Genomic DNA, 15,905 nt, shown 5'->3' on the forward strand with positions numbered 1-15,905 from the left:
AAACTAATTTCATTGTTTTTCCTAATTTTGAAAACTACTCAGACACATAGTGTCCCATATATTATTTTTTCAGACTAGCTATGAAAAAATGAGTACTTGAATATAGACTTGTTAAGTTAATAACTCGTTCATGTTATTTTCTTTATATGCAATTAACAGAAAATATTAAATGTAACAGATTTACTAAAAAAATAAAAATTAAGGGCACATATAAATTCTAGATAAATGTATTTTATTTACCTCAATTAGGGATTGCCAATATGTTTAAATGGATTTTATGTACCTCCATTAGGGATTGCCAATAATTATTGAAGCCATGGATTTTTCGCTCTTTTCATTGCTTATCTGAATTCTTATTTGATTTAGATACACTGACTCTTGCCTCTCTGGTTCTAGTGGGTTATAATGATAAAGTAACATAGAGGAAAGAGAGGGACAAGAAATAGGGTTCCAAAATTCGTTGGAAGGGGAAAGGGGCTCTTCAAACCTTGTTCTGATTGACTGCTAATTAACCGAATAGCTGTGGTGATCGAAGGCGAACACGACGGTCCTGATATTCTTCATCAAAGCTTTACTGCAGTGTCCCAAAACAGAGAGAGGATCACAGCCGAACGATGCACTCAAAATAGAGGGAGGATCAAAATCAATTGTTGTGAGAGGCGAATGGTGCACTCATATCTTCGGCGGCCAGACTAGTTCGACGGTAAGGCACTCATCTCATCTCTCTTCTCTTCCTTTCGCTGTGAGAGGCTGCTGTTGCTGTTGTTATATATATATATATATACTTGAACACTTGACAACAGGCATGAACTTGTACTTAGCGATGCTCGAATCTGGGGCTGCTTCAAAGCTGATAGAACCCCCATTTTTTTTCCTGTTCTGATTGAATTCTTCAAAAGTTGGAAACTTGAATTTGAAAGAGAACTCGAGTGTCTGTTTTTGGTCAAACCCATCCGAAAATTCATTTGTCTTCTTGTTTGGATTCGACCCCTGTATATCCACGGTTGTAACTCTATTTTTGGCTTAATAGGAATCGAATCTTTAAGACTGTTTTCTGCAGAAGAAACCTTCGATTGGTTTGAGTTGTCCTCTGATGACCTGTCATTTCTTTTGAATCTGCAACAAACAAAATTATCAGAAACAACATAAGATTTTAAAACAAGTAAGATTTTTTTAATTACCATAAAAATAGAAAAAGAAAATTGAAGACAAGAGTTTTGAAATACCTGATAAGTTATCTCTTGAAGAAATCAAAAAGAGGAAAAAAGTAGGTGGAGACAGAGAAGCAGAAAATGCCGACAAAGAGAACAAATTTTTGGTACAAGAACTGGGTATCAGAACCCATATCCACTGAATCGAAATGGGTATACACCACACAATTAAGCATTCACTCACCCATCAAGTTAGTGTCTTATTACTGATGTACTTCAGTTGTTTGTGTGTATATCTGTGCTGATTCAATCTTATACTTGTCTCAGATGCCCTTTCACATGTTATTTGATATTTATTGATGATTTTTTGGTCGGTCTGAATTTTAAAAGCAGTTTTCTTTTGGGCTTTAACTATGACATTGTTTACCTTTGATCTATAGAATGTCCTTGTGTTATGCCAAGCATTTTTCATCTAATAGAATGCCTTTTCTTATGCCAAACAAAAGGAACATGATGACTAAATTGCTGATAGCTTCTGGTGGACAATAGAGATAACTGAATAGAAATGGGAGGCTGTTGCTGCTGCTGTTCTAAAGGAGGGGGACTAAACAGTTCGCCACCATTCTATCATGTCAGTAATATCTCCCTTACACAGGATTATTTTAATTTTTTGGTATCAACTAATCCTAACCTTTATAGCTTTAGCAGAATTTTGTGCCTAGCATAATCTTGGTTTACGTGGCATAGTTGTTTTGCATATAGGGTGAAACATCATTTTGCTATCTAGAATTTATTCTATTTTTGGATTCAGCTACTTAATGAGATAATAGGGAACTCGAATTTCTTACTTTACTGTCATTTGCCAGTGGTTACTTGTACTGAAGTTAATTATGTGATGCTTTTTTCTCTTTTTAATCAGTAATGGTATAGTTCAGACTTAATTTTATTAGGTTTTGGTGCAGAAACTGCAATTTTGTTTCCTTATGCAAGCTCTTGTCAGCTAGAAGATATGAGGGATCTTTAGTTGCTTTTGAACTTGGGAATTCGAGGCTTTTTCCAAGTCTAGAGTGAACTAGATTTGCTATAAACTATTTGCACTACAACAAAATTGACTTTTTACGGCACCACATCAACGACATACAATGCATGCAAGCCGTAATTTCTCACTTTTACGACTTGCTTTTTTTGCATGTCGTAAATAATAGACTAACCATGACGTGTCTATTGCGTAGGCCGTTAATGGTAAAAATGATAATTTTTTCTCGGGTTGCATTGCATGCCGTAATTGATAAAACTTTCTACGACATACATATAGCATGTCGTTAATACAACAGTTATATACGACACACATCTGCCAGTCATTAAAAATAAGTCACTTTTTACAACTTACTATGTGGGTCGTGAATGGTATCCCAAAATACTTCAGGCACCAAAACCCAATTTTTTTGGCACCATTTATGAAAAAAAAATATTTAATTTATTTTTTTATTATCAAATAGACTGATACAATTCAAAAAAAAGAAAAGAAAAAAAACACAGTTTCTAAGAAGAGAGGGAGACGTAGGTGAAGGGGAAAGGTTTCTTCAAACACTTCTTCAATCAATTGAATGGGTGGAGATCCATTGACGCAGTCTGCTTCGCCTTACTAGAAGAAAGGTCCATGGACGCAGTCTGCTTCAACTACTTCGACTTGAACTTGGCTTCAATTTGTAATCTGCTTCAACTCTCTCTTCTCTTTCTTCTTCCTGAAACCCTTGTTTAGCCTCTCTCTCTCTCTCTCTCTCTCTCTCTCGATATATATATATATATATATTTATATCCCCCTCCTCCCTTCTCTTCTCTGTTTTTCTGTTTGTTTTTATGCACTGTGGAATCTGTCCCTTTCTGTGCTTGAACTGATGGATAGATGAAATGAATCTGCTGTTTGTCTTTATATTGGGTGTTTGAGTTGTAAGAACTAGATTAATGTTGTAAGGGCTTTGAGCATTTGAATGAATATTTTATGCCTATGTGAGCAGTGTACTTTGCATCTACCTTTATATCTTAAGTGGCTAGCTTACTGGTTCTAGCAAAGGTTTTCTTGTCATAATGTCATTGCCGCACCATTATGAACACATTTGACTTTTGGAGTCACGGTTCTCTCTCTCTCTCTCTCTAGTGTGGGGAGGGAATCAAAATGACCAGACCCTCAACTTTTCAGAAGTGTGCCTCCCCAATCTACTAGACTACACTATTATGAGTATTATCTAATAATGGCTTTATAGAGGGACACCATCAATCAGATTTTGCGATATGCAAGCAAGAATCGACTTCCAGAAAGTTTGAAAGAGCAAATGATGGCAAATATGCAACTGAAATTTAGGACAGCAGAATTATAGCAGGAGGAAGTGCTTGAAGACCTACCTAAGGCAATTAGATCAAGTATTGCTCAGCATCTTTTTCATGGAACTGTGGAAAATGCCTATCTCTTCAAAGGAGTTTCTGAAGACCTTATCGTCCAACTGGTACAATATCTTTTCCCTCTCCTTCACATTATAGATCATGTTGCAATATTATAGTAATTACTCTAGTTTAATAGCAACAAAACAATAACAACAATAAGAATATTATTAACTGAGCACATTGACACTTCAAAATGTGAAGTACCTATTTCAGACTCAACATGACATAATAATAGACAAACTATTAGTTATGTGTTCCTTGAAGCCAAGAGAATGTTTGTTAAGAATATATATATATATATATATATATATATTGTTGGTAATATATGAATATTCCAAAGTAGGGTGAAGTACCCATGTCAAATACATACATGTTTAGAAAGGGGGAAAAAAAAGGGTAAACAATTCCTAGCTCCAGCATTTCATTATGATGTTTCACTAAATTGTTCTTCTGTTCCATGGATACTACCAATACGAGGCTAGAGGCATCCATGTCAAACATAATATGATACAATAAGATTTTAGTGTAAACGTTTAAGAAGAATTCAAATACTTAAAACATCATGGCTCCATGTCCTACATAGGGAAGAAGAAGTGTCTGATAGACAGTCCATACACACATCTAGGATGCATAATGAGTCCATATAGCAGGAGCCAAAATCAATGTGGAAATTTTAAATTCAGAGTTACCAGATTGTCATCTAATTAAGCAGCATCTTGTGGCATCTTCTCCTCTCAGGTGTCCGAAATGAAAGCAAAATATTTTCCACCAAAGGTTGATATCAACTTACAAAATGAGATACCTACGGATTTCTACATTCTAGTATCTGGAGCAGTGGTATGGTTACTTCTCCTTTCACATGTTATTCTATGTACACTACCAGAAGCAAAATCTGACCATCTGAAATGCAGGATGTCGTGATATACAAAAATGGCACGGAGCAGGTATGGTTTTACTTTTTTTTCAATGAAATGGAGCTGATATGTTCAGTGCGTGAGTATTGCAAAGACAAAAAACAATAACGGAAGATGCATGATTGACCATGTCTAAGAAATTAGTAATGAACTTCTGCATTGACTGACAAATCAAGGTCCTTGTTTCTACAAAGATCCACAATTTTTTAATGGAAAAACACCTATTGCAGGGGGGGGGGAAAATGTAGAACAGTAAAACTAGAAAATGATGGTGATTGTAATGGGACACAATATGTCATGCACAGGAAACTACTAATCAACCCACATTGAGTCTCACATACACAATTACTCGCACACAAAAACATATTACTTCAAAAGAAAATAAAATGGAGAGCCAAAACCAATCTGTAACTGTGGTTTCATTTCACAACTACGTTGCATATAGTTTTGATTTGTCATAGGAAAGCAGTAACCTTTCTAGTTGCTATGTAACATGCAAGGCAAAGAATGACCAACACCAATCTAAAAATTGTAATATGTAGAAATTTCACTAGAAAAAAAATCCATTCAACGAAGGAAATCACAAGATGATCTTATATGAGACCAAACTGATGAAAGTTTCCTATCTGCTGAAATAAATCCTAGTTATTCCATTTTTCTACATTTGAATCATTGAACTAACAGAACAAAGAGTTGTATTTGATGTTAACTTAGTTCAAATGGGATTTCTAGTTCTTGTCAAAATTAGGGGTTGCAGACATGGCAGGAGAAATAGGGGTACTTTTCAATATCCCACAACCTTTTACGGTGAGAACTAAGAGACTTTCTCAGGTCATCCAGATTAGTCATCATCAATTCAAGCAAATGGTGCAGCCACATAATCCAGATGGAAAGATAATAACCTCCAACTTTATACAGGTCTGGAATTTTTTTATATTATTGAGAATTGAGGTTTTAAAAATGTTATATTTCCTCATGTTTCTAGATATTATCAGTGATACATTTGACAAGTACATAGCACAAGAAGTTAGTGATTAAACTACCAACTTCTCCCAGGAAACTGTACACACAGTGCCCAAAAAATTGAAAAGCAATTTTTTTTTCTAAGCATTGGAAAACTATTTTTAGGTCATCACGTGGCGAGGTTTGAATTTGATGGGCCATCCACCAGTGTTTCCACTATCAGAGTTCCCCACTCAACCCTTAAATTAGCTTCACATGCAAATAAACTTTTATGCTGACTGACTCTACCTGCATTCCTTGCTCAGTATTTGAAGGGATTAAAGAACGAGTTGCTCGAAGAGATTCCATTTGTAAAAGATTTGTTGGATGAGTTCAATACAGAGGTAATTCTTTGCCTTGGACATAGACTTGCATAAAACATATATCAATAATAAATCAGAATCTGAGTTTACCTGTGCCTATAAAGAAAGATACCTGAAATTTTCCACATTTGACAATTTACTTTAGATGTGTACGGTACAGGAAAGTTGTTAAGCAAGGAATTAGTACATTCATTTTTTATCAAGTTGCATGCTTGGAGTTCAGGATACAATCCAACACAATCAAAAAGACAGAAATAACAATAGAATTGGGTGTGCAATAGAACTAGTAGTGTGTATATTAGTCTAACAGAGGAGTTGCTATTGACGCTATGTTTTTAATACTACATAAATGTCACCTAAAATCGAATACTATCATATCAGTTTAACTTGATAAGATATTCCTATCCAAGAATTAAGCCAATTCAACATGGCAGAAGGAGCGCTTATGGACTATTTGATGAATGATCATTTTATCAAGTATTATCAATATTTCTATTCCCATGCTTGAATTGACTTTAAATACATACTATTTACTAATCATCAATTGATTTTAGTGGATTTGAATTTAGTTAATGGATTTTACTAGTTTTTAGATTTTATTGTTGATTTGAATTTAGTTACTCTATTACATCGAATATTCATTTGAACCTACTCTGAATTGGAAAATTAATTGCTTTGTATGTATATTGTTCTTCTTGTTTGGGAAATCAACTAGTTCCTATTGTCACCATTCAGTCTTCAATTATTGCTACATTTGGTGAATTTTGTTGTTTTGTGAGTTCAACATATAGCATCTGTGGATTGGTATTAGTTTCGATTGAATGAAAAGTTTTGATTCCTAGATTTGTTTCAAATTTACTGTTTCATTGATTATCAGCAAGTTTGAATTTGTTGAGGCAAGAACTGGTAAATTTGAAATTGGAAGATAAAATGTCCTAGTGTTGAAATAAAATAAGACAAATGTGAGAAAAATACCAGTTTATAGATTTTGGAGTCATTTGGTACGTATTATATGTGATTGAGTGGAAATTTGTGATAATATGTTGGATTAATTTCTGTATGTGTTGGCTCTCTTTTTATATTCGGCTGCTTCAATCTCTCTATTAATGTGTTTGCTTGCTCGGAAATTGAAGGAAAAAATGGAAAAATGTGATTTTGAATTACTTGGATCCACACATCATTACCCTTTTGATTGCTATTAGGGCTTCAACTCCATATTTGGTGTTCTGCAGAAGTTTAAGAATAGTTGCTGACTTGGACACTCATCATATTTTTGTTCGTGCTGATCCATCTGTAGATCCTTGCGCTTATAATGCTCCAAATGTTGTTAAGTTACTGTAATACCAAGAGGATGACGAGGTTGTAGAGTATAGAAAGCGTGATATTATTGTGCAGAAACATCATGGTCATTCTGAGAGACTTGGTATGTGTTATTCATTGATATATAATAATAGAATCATTTTGCTATAAACCATGTAGCATCTATGTAATTATTTCCAAACCTTCACAATTATAGCTTTATATTCTTGCAGGCAAACATGCCCAATCAACTAACTATCAAGGATGTTTTTCTATAAAGATGATAGACAGTTAATGTAATGATCCCATAACTGAAATGGGTGAACAATTGGTCCATCGAATGAGGATGAGAAGCAAGCATTTTATTGCCCTTCACCTATCGTAATCTCTCTCTCTCTCTCTCTCTCTCTCTCTCTCTCCTTCCCTCTTTGTTTAGGTTATGGTTGCTGTTTGATTCTTATGGGCTACTAATTGTTGATATGGGTTCATTAATATGTTTTCTTTTCTTTATGCCCTCCTACTGTTGTTATTCTTAATGCGTACAAAATAATAATATGTTCCCTGTATCTCTAATAGAGGCATTTTAGTTATTACTGCATAGTTCAACTTGATTTCTCACTTATTGAAATGCAGCAGATTTGGAATGAGGTTGCTCATTTAATCAACTTAGATAGATTTCATCAAATTAAAATCTGTATATCAAAGCTTTAGGCAACAAATTTTAATCTTATGTATTGATTTTTATGCAGAGAGGCTTTAGTATGATCAAAGACCACGAACTACTTATTAAACTGTGAAAAGATAATGTGTATCATGGATGTGGATCAAAGTCAAATATTGGAATTTTATATTCAAATAATCATTATATTGATGATGTAGGAATGTCAGATCTGGACTTTTTTAGTTCATACTTGGGCTTTGGTATAGTGTTCGTAGGAATTTAAACTTTCGGCTCTAGAACAATGAGAGGGAAATGCCTTGGAAATCATACTTGAGGACATTCAACATTAAATTTATTCAATATATATGTTACACAATGCCAATTATGTTAGAATCTAGCTTGAACACTAGGAAACTTGGTGACCAAAGAAACCTGAAAGCTATGTGTTTTGACCTTTTGCCTCGTTGAAGTTAAAAATAAAATAGGAAAATATTTAGATTTAAATAAAAATGCCGATTAGTTTGTGTGAAACAGGTTCTTTGATTTTTTCTGGTTCTTGTTGACATTAGTGCTAGTGATACAGGATATTCATGTACTCTTTTGGCATCTTCTGGCATCTTCTGTTATCCGTGTTACTTATCATCAAAGATAATTTCAACTCTTTGAAGTTTTGGACTGTTATATATATTTCTACTAAATTGGCTTATACAATAAAATTATTTATATATGAGTTTAGATGTAATTGACAATATATTAATGTTTTCCTTATTTATTTTCTTTACAGATTGGTTTTGATTACGTTTGGAAGCATACTTGCAAATCAAGATCAAGTGCTGAATTTATTTATTTTTATATGAATTGATACTTAGTTCGAGTTGCAAATCAAGATCGTGTTAATTTTTTTTTGTGGACTCCACGTTAGTTCATTTTGGAATTTGTTATGATGTTTTTTTTGTTTTACTTAATGGATTATTATGAAATTTGTTTAATGGATATATTTTGATTTATAATATAAATTGTTTAGTGAATTTTTTTTATGGAGTGGTGTATAATAGTTAGTGGATTTCTTAGTACAATTAAAAAGTTATTAGGATATGAGCAGGGATATTTGTGAAATAATAATTTAAATTGAAATATAAAATATGAAACAAGTTTAGTAACGAATTTGTTTCGTCATTTGTACTTGTTATTATGACAAAGTGATTATTCGTCGCTAATAAATATTTTTTGTGATAAAATTTATTACAGTTTACATATGAAAGTTTTCATTGATTTTATTGTTTGGTGATTAAAAATTTCATCACGTGTGTATATATTTGCAACGAAATATATTTCGTCACCCATGCATGACTTTTGGAGACAAAAAATTTCGTCACCTTTACATCTTACTGTGACGAAATTATTTCCACATCAATGATCAACATATGTGACAAATTTATTCGTCAACTAAAGTTATAAATATGATACTGAATAATTATTTGGTGACGAAAATGAGAATTTTTGGCGACAAAATATTGTTTTATTGGTGATAAAAAATTTCGTCACTGAAGTAATTTCATTAGTGACGAAATTATTTTTCGTCACGGTGGTTTTTAGTGACAAACATTCAATGACGAAACTGGTGACGAAAATATTTCCTCACAAATATCTATAGTGACGAAATTAGTTCTTTGGAGACAAAAAAATTTCGTCATTCAAGACCCAACTTCTTGTAGTGAGATGAATGATGCAAACATGCTGTCATACTGTATGCTAATTTAAACATGCCCTAATCTAACCATCATAAGCAAGTAAATAAAAGGGAGAAAGACGTGGGGTTGGAAGACATGCATCACACACACGCACACTTATTACAGTTATGCCCTCGCACAGAGGGTCCGAATAAATAGTACAGTTCAAATAATACAGTTCAAATATATACAAATTCCTAATTAATTTACAAATTAACTAAAAACAAAAATAAACTGGCATGCAAGCCAGGGACTGCCTTGACTCTTCTTCAGATGATGGATGATGCATGTTTGGGCTGCCTCGCACGGAAATCCACTGGGATGCCCCAATTAGCCTCTGTTTTGCAATTTATTCTTGGAAAGCGCGCCGAGCCCCGGAAGACTGCTGATTCTTGATTTGCTGCAACAGAGAGCAGGAAAGGGGCATAGCAATGTATTTCCACAAATGTATGTATGCCTCGATCCTCGTGCCACCAATCACGCATATCGATGCATGATGGCCGAGGAGTCGATTTGCATTACTCAATATAGAATGAATGCATGTGAAAACTCAACTAAAACCTAACTCCATCATGGATAATCCGGAGTGTCGGTGACTGGGGAATTAAGACACGTTCCGTCACTCGGAGTACGAAATGTACCTCGTTTCCTGTGCTCGGGCTAACTCCTATCCCAAACACAATGCAATATGCATGATATGCATGAATGCAACTAATATACAACCTAGCATGCACAATGCTATGAAATGGCATGCACGATGTACGAGGTAACGTGGCATACACAATGCTCTAACATACAACCTAGCATACGCAATGCTATGAAATGAAATGGCATACACAATGCACAATGGACTTACACCAACATGAGTGGACCTCAGCCACACTCACATAAGAGGCCATGAGATGAAAAATGAGACACTCGAAATGCGTGCACACATGCACGCAAACCGAGGACCGACCCTAAGGCACCAAATGCCATTCTAACAAGACATGGCAAGGCATGAAATATGATATGCAAACATGCAAATTTCAGCGCTAAAATATGGCCCGAAACAGCCCCGAATCATGACAATATAGCACCCGATGCATGAAATGGTCCCGAAATGCAAGATTAAGCACATGAAATGACTTGTAGCTACATCAAGCATGCATTATTTGATCATGACATGTGAAGAAAGATTCAAGGCAGTCCCAAAACAAGCACATTCACAGTTCTAAGCAAGGTCAAACAATAAACACAAATAGGGAAAAACTAGCATGCAAAAATGGCCCTAAATGTGAGATAAAGAATTGAGTCACAGCTGTAGGCCTCAAAAAGATGAGGGCCCTTCAACAATGTTGAAGAGGGGCCCAAAATATGATATTTTCCAGTTGGTGGCCGGACCCAAAACAGTGTACAAGAATGCTCAAAATGCTATGCAAAATAAGGCCAAAATGAGAGTTATCACACAAAGTATAAAAAGGATGCCTCAAACAATGAAAGACCCTTAATGAAACATGAAGAGGTGGTCAAAATGAGGTCATTTGTAGTTTGGAACAGAGCCCAAAAACAGAAGAAAAAGATGCTAACAAATCATGCAAAAATATGGCCAAAAGAGAGATATAAAGGCAAGTGATAAATGAAAGCCTCAAACAGCAATGATCCCTTCAACAATGTTGAACAAGGGCTCAAAATAAGCCACTTTTTAGTTCATGACAGAGCTCAAAACAGTTTATACATAGGCCAAAAATACTACACAAGATAATGACATACAAGAGGGATAATGAAGCAAGTGCAACAAGGAGGCCTCAAACAATGAGAGGCCCTTAAAAAAACGTGAAAAGGAGCCCAAAATAAGACTAGTCCCAGTTAGGGTCGGAGCCCAAAACAATAAGCAAGTATGGCTAATGTATTGAACAAAATAAAGCACAAAAGAGGGATAAGAGAACTTACCCTTGAAGACCAAGCCTTTAGCAACTCTTGGCTTGAGTTTGGGAGCCTTTGACCTCTGGAAAAGGCCTTGAAGCTGCTGGAATAGTGTGTGGATTGGTTGGCTTAGAGATGGTGTAGAAATGAGTGTGGGACTTAGGGGTTTTGAAGGTTGGAAGTGGGAGGGAGAGAGAGCTAATGCAAGAGGCTTGAGGCAAGAGTTTTTGTAACCCTAAACCAGCAGCTGGAGCTGCTGATATATAGGCCAAAGAGGGGAAAAAGGGGGGGAAATGGAGGGAAAATGAGTCAAGTTTCCCTCCAAAATGCAGCCCCCCGGATATAGAATCTGGGGGGAAAATGAATACACTTATGCACTGTACTTGATGCAAGGAACATGACCGGCTGGTTATTGAGGTTGAAGGTGGCTGGCCGGCTACCTCCCATGGCTGGCCGGCCAAGGGTCAAAAAGGTCAAGCAGGATTAGTGGCCGGCCACCACATATTGGTGGCCTCCCATGTGTGCTCAACACAACCATGTGGTTGAAAACTGGAGACAATGAACCAGGAGAGAGAACAACCCACTTTTCAAAGGGGTTCAAAAGGTTCAACAACAATTACTGGCCAGCTACCAAATATTAGTGGCCTCCCAGATGTGTACATCACAAATATGGGGTTCAGGGTGCAAGAAAATGGCCCAAGGGTGTTCAACAGTGGCTTTGAAGTGGTGAAAATCGGGCGACGGAGGAATAAAATTGGCTGTCTGAACAATTACTAGCCTCCCGCCTCTCCACGAACTTCTTACCAATGAAACAGAGGTCCCTGCCAAAAATGAACCAAAATCGATGCAAAATGAAGGTTCAGGGGCCGAAACGCGCAGGTCGAGGCCCCGAAAACCGGCTGTTAGGCACCGGGAGTGGTGCTTAACCATGAAGTTGGTCTCTCGGACCCCAGTGTCCCTCAAAAGGGATCAAATAAGACGTATGCCAAAAATTGGAGCAAACGGAGGTAGTTAGGCGGTCCCGAACCGAGGCACGGCCAACGATTTTGAAAAATCAGGAACCGGACTCCAAACGGGCAAAAATGGCCTACGACCACGAAACGTAGCCTACGGCCACTGAGAGATGATCTGCATGACCTCTCCCTCCCTTCGGGAAGAGAAAATAGAGAAAACAGAGCCTGGTTCGTAAATCGAGGCAAAGCATGAAAGAGTCCGAAAGTCCGAAGGCAAGGCTCGCAGCCGAGACTCTGAAACTTCTGAACGAGCACGATATGCAACATCACCAAGCACTCAATCGGTGACGTCTGAGTCTTAAGGTCGGTCAAAAATGGGGTGTCTAAAACGTGCTTAGACCGCATGTTATCAAATTGAATCACATGCAGTATTAGTAGTCGAGCCTAGTAATTGCATATTGCATGTGTTGCATTAGTCATTTTGTATAGTTAGGAACATGCATATTTTTCTAGCTCATATTTTCTTGGCTTGGAGTACTAGGTGAGTTTTTAATGCCTTAGCATACTTGCATGAGTGTGAGTGATTGCCATGACTTGCATTCTTGCCATGTGGCTAAATGCTTACTTGCTAAACTGATTGAGTGCCTATGGATGAAGGCTTGTTGTTTGAATTGGAACGATTCAATAAATTCACAGTTTTAAGCCCACTTTGTTGAGTGGCAAATTCACAAAGCTTTAAGCCCACTTGAGGTGGCAAAATCAAACCCTTTTCGCAAAACAAACATGAAATTGAATTGTTCCAACTTAAGCAAACTAATCTATACTTGTATGCGCGTATCACGTAGTAATGCTAGCATAATAACTGGAACAAGAAAACATAATGTTGATAAAAAAAAATCATATCATGATTAGTAGAGGCCGATCTTTGATCGGGTAAGCAAGGGGTGCTCAATTTATGACCTTCCCCTCTCGTACCTAAGTTCCCGAGCCGAGGCAACCTTGGTGATGATGAACACGTGGCCTTTGGCACGAGTCATGGGTTTCCTAAATTTTTCCAAAATAAAATATTTAAGTGGCAACTCTGTATCTAGCGAAGCAGTCTATTTTTGGCATTTTTTATCCTAAAATGAATTTTCCAAACGATTTTTTGGATTTGGACTCTTTGGTGTTTATCAATTTCACATTGCACTTGTTAGATTAGATTCAGAACCGCGGGAGTCCAAACTATAGAGCTTTCTTTTAAACCTTCTGAAAGGGGGAGCGAAAAAGGCGAGCTACAGGTTCATGTTAGTTTTGTTGTAAGTTTGCACTTTTTTATTTTATATTTGTTTTCTTGTTTTTATTCTAACCAGTAGTGGTTAGTTGAACCACCTACATATTTCTTGTTTGTTCATTTTCTTGGTTTCACAATAAGATAGGTTTTGTTACGCCTAGTTGGTCGGCCGAACTATTTGGCCGGCCGACCTATTTGGCCGGCCGGTTAGCTTCTTTTGGACAAGACGACGTTGTCTTCCGATGTTAACCAACTTCCGGTGGTTTCCAAGGCACATGAAACTTATTTTTTTCTTTTGTTCATTTTATTTTGAGTGTATTATGAGGTTTTTTTTTATTTTATTTTGCTGTAATATTCTTCCTCCCTCTAATTTGGTTTGTAATAATTTATTCAAAGTGTTATAATAATTTCCCGCCCACTTCTTTCTATCCTGTTCTTTTACTTGCTTTCCTTATTTGTAAATATGCATCATGTTTACTTATTTATTTATTTATTTTGTCATATCCATGCTTTGCATCTATGTTTCATTCATCTTGATTCGGCTAAGTTTGCATTTATGGATTTAATCAATTCCTATGTGATTATGTGTGTTATCTCATGTTCTTGAGATGATTCACATGTCATATCTTAGAAGCCGAATCTTTAGTTGCATCTCATGATTGAATTGCATTAGGATTTCGTATATAAGATCATGCATGTTTTACTAACTTTGTTTTGTAGCTGTTCCAGGGATGTCGGTAAATATGTAAGTTTTTATGCTTTAGCATCCCGTTTGTGTGCGTTTTTCTTATTATGTTTAAGCATCCTACAATGTGGTTACTTGCTTACTTGATAAAACTGTATGAATGCAGTGGATGGAGGTTGTGTCTTTTTATTTGGAATAGTGTTGGTTTTCATGTTTGTAAACTTAATATATTTGGGTTGTACATCTCTAAAACTCTTTCAAAACTACATGAAATCAAATTATTCCAAAAGAAATGACATAGTCTATACTTATATGCTTCACATAGTAATTTTTAGGATTTATTAAATAATCGAAATATGAACATATAAAATAAATAAAATTCATATCATGGTTTAGTAAAGGCCGATCTTTTGATCGGGTGAGTGGGGGTGCTCAATTAATGACCTTCCCTTCTCATACCTAAGGTTTTGAATCGAGACAACTTTGGTTATGACGAACAGTGGCCTTGGCATGACGGGTTTGCTAATTTCCCAAAAATATTAGGCGGCGACTCCAAGATCTGATGACGCAGTCCATTTCTGGCAAAAGGTCTTGCAATAAAATGGATTTTCTAAAAGTTGCCAAATATGGACTCTCATCTATATTTCACATTGCGCTAGTGAGACTAGATCAAAGAGATCTTGAGAGTCTGAACAGTTTAACGTGCACGGGTACCCCCCGGGCATGTTACATGGAGGATGGTAGGGATTGGGGCCCTAGATCATTTAGATTCATCAATGCGTGGATTTTACACCCTTATCAACTCTCAGTTTTCTGGAGAAGGTTTGGAAAGAGGCTAATGTAGTTGGTTGGGTTGGATTCATAATCCATAGTAAACTTAAATTGCTAAGAGAGGCTTTGAGAAAGTGGAATAGAGAGGTCTTTGTGGATGTCACAATCAAACTTACGGCTACTAATAAAGAATGAATTGAAAAGTTTTGATTTGTTAGCAAAAGTCAAAGATATAGTTGAATCTAAGAAGGCAAGAAGAAGATAGGTGACTTGTGAGGCTTGGAAATTAAGCAAATTGGCAGAATGGATGTCATTTTAAAAAGAAAGATTAGATTGGTCATTGAAGGATGATAGAAACACTAGATATTTCTACGTTATGGCCACTAGTAGATAGAGCAGGAACTGGCTCAACTCAGTTACTATTGGGCATAGGGTGTATGAAGAACCTGTGAAAGTCAAACAAGAGGTATGCTTGGATTTCATCAAATATTTTTTTTGAGGAGTGGAAAAGTAGACCAACTCTAGATAGTGATTTCAGATCAGTAAGGAACAGTGAGGCTTTCAAAATGCTAGAAGCAGAATTTTCAAAGGAAGAGATATGGGTCACTATTAAAAATTGTGAAGAAAATAAAGCTCCAGACCTATATGGTTTTAATCTATTATGCTTTCAGAAGCATTGGAAGATAATGAAGGGAGAACTGATCAAAGTCATGAAGGATTTCCACACTCATGGCAGATTGGTCAGAGGTACAAATAGTTCTTTTATAACCGCAGTCCCTAAAAAAGAGAATGCAGT

At 36.1% G+C, this 15,905-nt stretch overlaps 1 long non-coding RNA gene across 1 annotated transcript; it reads left to right on the forward strand.

Moving 5' to 3' along the window:
* The first annotated feature begins 385 nt into the window (after positions 1–385).
* LOC114284377 (uncharacterized) lies at positions 386–8,826 on the forward strand. The gene is made up of 9 exons (XR_014340401.1): positions 386–703; positions 1,658–1,782; positions 3,416–3,655; positions 4,332–4,430; positions 4,505–4,537; positions 5,240–5,853; positions 7,130–7,255; positions 7,365–7,512; positions 8,577–8,826. It is a non-coding gene; the product is annotated as an uncharacterized LOC114284377 (long non-coding RNA).
* The last annotated feature ends 7,079 nt before the right edge of the window (positions 8,827–15,905 follow it).

The sequence above is a fragment of the Camellia sinensis genome, chromosome 9 (genome assembly GCF_055761805.1).
Source record: "Camellia sinensis isolate YWXY chromosome 9, ASM5576180v1, whole genome shotgun sequence".
Classification (NCBI taxonomy): Eukaryota; Viridiplantae; Streptophyta; class Magnoliopsida; order Ericales; family Theaceae; genus Camellia; species Camellia sinensis.